At 41.8% G+C, this 3,674-nt stretch overlaps 1 pseudogene; it reads right to left on the reverse strand.

Moving 5' to 3' along the window:
• Positions 1-2,552: 2,552 nt before the first annotated feature.
• Positions 2,553-2,648, reverse strand: LOC122493614 (annotated as a pseudogene).
• Between the last annotated feature and the right edge of the window lie 1,026 nt (positions 2,649-3,674).

A 3,674-nucleotide genomic window follows, 5' to 3' on the forward strand; every position in this document is an offset into this window, starting at 1 on the left:
AAGCATACAAACTTCCAGTTATAAAATAAGTCCTGGGGATGTAATGTACAGCATGGTGACTATAGTTAATAAGACTATTGCATGTTTGAAAGTTGCTTAAGAGAGTAGGGCTTAAAAAAATAACTTTAACTGCGTGGTGATGGTTGTTAACCAGACTTATTACGGTGATCGTTTCACAATATATACAAATATTGAATCATTATGTTGTATACATGACACTAATGTAGTGTTATATGTCAATTATATCTCAATAACAAAAATCGGCCACAAATTAAGATCTTAGAGAAGATGGAGAATAATATGAGTGTAGGGGAAAAAAAGGCTAAGGTTTCAGTTGAACCATTTTGAAGAGAGAAACCTAATAATGAGTGTGGAACCATCTTGTGTCAGTCTCGTAAAGGGCAGGACAAGACAGAGGAGATACACGAGAGAATTTTGCCATGACAGGGGTGGCAGACAAATTAAAATGGGAAAGCCAGTAAAGCTAAGAATCTCATTAAACATAGGAAAATCTCGGATGCCTGGGTGGCTCAGTCTGACTTTGGCTCGGGTCATGATCTCGTGGTCTGTGGGTTCGAGCCCCATATCGGGCTCTGTGCTGACAGCTCAGAGCCTGGAGCCTGCTTCAGATTCTGTGTCTCCCTCTTTCTCTCTGTCCCTCCCCCACTCACACTCTGTTTCTCAAAAATGAATAAACTTCAAAAAAAAATTTTAAAGTACTGGAAAATTCCTTACTTATCTAAACAATTGAAGTTTGTATTTCAAGGCAAAAGTACTGGGATCCACTTTGGATCTCATACATACAGTTTTGTGACTCCCCTGGCCAACAGAGTGCCAGAGAATTAAAAAAAAATTTTTTTTAATGTTTACTTATTTTTGAGACCGAGGGAGACAGAGCGCGAGTTCGGGCGCACGAACCGTGAGATCATGACCTGAGCCGAAGCCGGACGCTCAACCGACGGAGCCACCCAGGCGCCCCTCGAATGCCAGAGAATTTTTAGCAGAGGAATTGTAGACACGCGACAGTGGGGGTGTCCGTGAAACGTTAATAGATGGCATGGGAAAATCGGTCCTGCGCTGAAGTCACTCGAGGAGGTAGGTTTACAAATGTATACGGGTGTCTTCAGGATAAGACTTCTCGGACGCCTCGATACGTTCATGTACGTGGTAAAGCTGAGAGCACAAGAAAGTTCGAAGCATTTCCCAAACAGCTCAATAAAGGACTTCCCCCCTACCCTTTCGTACCTCACAGAACACGGGAGTTCTGGAGAATGCCAATGTACAGCAATGTTGTTAAGCAAGTCAGAAAATCGGCAGATACCTCCTAATTCAGAGGAAAGGCCGATGCGTCTGGAACCAAGGATGGCAATTTCACACCAGTGAAATTTTCCCGCCCCACATCATACCGCACTGGGGTTCCACGGAACACCCTTCGTCCTTTGGGTCGGGCTCTTCTGGCCCAGCTGTTTTCGCTTACGCGGCACAGAGTACAGATTCCCACCTTCCTTTCTCTGTTTAATTGACTTTGTCCGCTTCGAATGTCCCGCACCAAACACCTGTTAGCCACGGAGCACACAGCCGAGGCAGAAGGAGGACGAACTGAAGGATCCCGCCCTCCACAGGCTTCCAGATCGGCATTGCTGCCTCTGACCCAAAGCCTTGCCAATGTTTCCCTGCACTGACTCTTCTGAAGTCGGTGGATGTGATGTTTCCACCTCTCTTATAACTCTTGCCACATTTTGCTTTGTTCCATAGTTATTTTAAATGTAGTATATTAATGTCTTCATAGATATCAATTTCTGTTGAGCGTTCTCATTAATTAGGAGCTATCTGCCAATTACTGACTTCCTTGGGAACACGGCCCTACCGTCGGGAACTCCCGTGTGTTGTGAGGTATGAATGTTTGAACTAGTTTGCAGGTATTGAACTATTTGTAAAATGCGTCTGGTTCCCTTGGGCTCAGAGCCTTACGGTGTACAGGAGCAGATCAAGGGGTCTGAGAAGTCTTGCCCTGAAGACACCTACATAGTTTTTAAAACTTCGATAGATAGTAAATATTAAATATTGCCAGGCACTGTGCTGGATGTTATTCAAGGTGAGGAAAGGAACCTCACCTTCAGGGCAATTAGCACCCAGGGTAAAACGTCCTATGGTACATAGGGAGTTATTGATTTTTTTTTCTTTTTTGACAAAATGACAGTTAATTGACAAAAGTTTATATCTTTATTTTTTTTAATGTTTATTTATTTTTGAGACAGAGAGAGACAGAGCATGAATGGGGGAGGGGCCGAGAGAGAGGGAGACACAGAATCGGAAGCAGGCTCCGGGCTCCGAGCCATCAGCCCAGAGCCTGATGCGGGGCTCTAACTCACAGACTGTGAGATCGTGACCTGAGTTGAAGTCGGACGCTTAACCGACTGAGCCACCCAGGCGCCCTTAAAAGTTTAGATCTTTAAAGTGTACGACACAATATGTATACATTTTGAAATGACCACCACAGTCAACTTAATGAACGTCCATCACATAATAACCTTTTTTATTATTTTTTTTTTTTTACTAGGAAACAGTTCGTGAGTTTGCCTATCATCCTTGCGCAGGGGGCGTGCTAATCTCTGTATCATTCCAGACATGTGCTGCCAAAGGGACACTAGTCTTCCACTGTTAGCACAACTCTTAAATCCCCTGACCTATGAAGAAATGTAACAATTTGCCATGAGTGGTAGACATTTAAGTATACACCCTCCAATGCTGGTTTCCTTTGCCTCGCCCTCCCAGCCTCCAGTCCCATAGAGGCCATTAAAGACCCTTTCCTAATTTAACTTCAAATTCATGTTTCTTTGTACACATAAATGTGACCATGTCTAAGGTCCCCTGAACCTTTTTTCTTAAAATCGATTTGAAGGAGAGGTAGGAAATTTAATACTAATGTTGTATGGGTTTTTTTTTAAGTCTTTTGGGGTTACCCTTTATTTCTTAATTGTTTTCCTCTTCCATATTTATTTTTCCACTTAAAGCTAAATAACAAAAGGAAACGAAAGTGGAACTATTAAAAAGAAAATAATTAACAATTAGATATTTACAATACTTAGAATTTTGCTTTATAAAAATATTGTTAAAGCTATTACTCATGTTGAAGTTTTAGCGTTCATTAATGCGTGTATTTTGTGCAAAATCAGCAAATTCCGCATTCCCAGTTCGGCTGTTATACACACAAATTAATGAATGTACTTTAATGAGTTTGATTAATATGCAGCAGCTCAAGATCCATTTTGTATTATTAGCCCATGAAATGTTCCTCGTTGAATGCTGCTGAATCAGAATGCTGTATTTGCCTGGGAAGGCTGTCTCTCTCTCTCTCTCTCCCTCTCTCTCTCTCTCTCTCTCACACACACACACACACACACACAGACGCTCTTCACAAATAATGTAAAGCTAAGATTTTCATAATTATCATAATTCACTCATTAAGATATTAGCAAACTGTCACAACCACAGAAGAGTCTCTCTGCATGGAATTTTCCATCTCTTGCCTTCACCCAAGATATACGTGCTGTGCCTGTGCCAGAGAATGTTAAAGGGAAACCTTACTTCTGCATTTTATTAGCAAATTTTGCAAACTACAAACAGCTTGAGTGTTGTATAAATTTATAGTCGTACTTGCACATTTGTGACGG

Source organism: Prionailurus bengalensis, chromosome D2, assembly GCF_016509475.1.
Source record: "Prionailurus bengalensis isolate Pbe53 chromosome D2, Fcat_Pben_1.1_paternal_pri, whole genome shotgun sequence".
NCBI classification, from domain to species: Eukaryota; Metazoa; Chordata; class Mammalia; order Carnivora; family Felidae; genus Prionailurus; species Prionailurus bengalensis.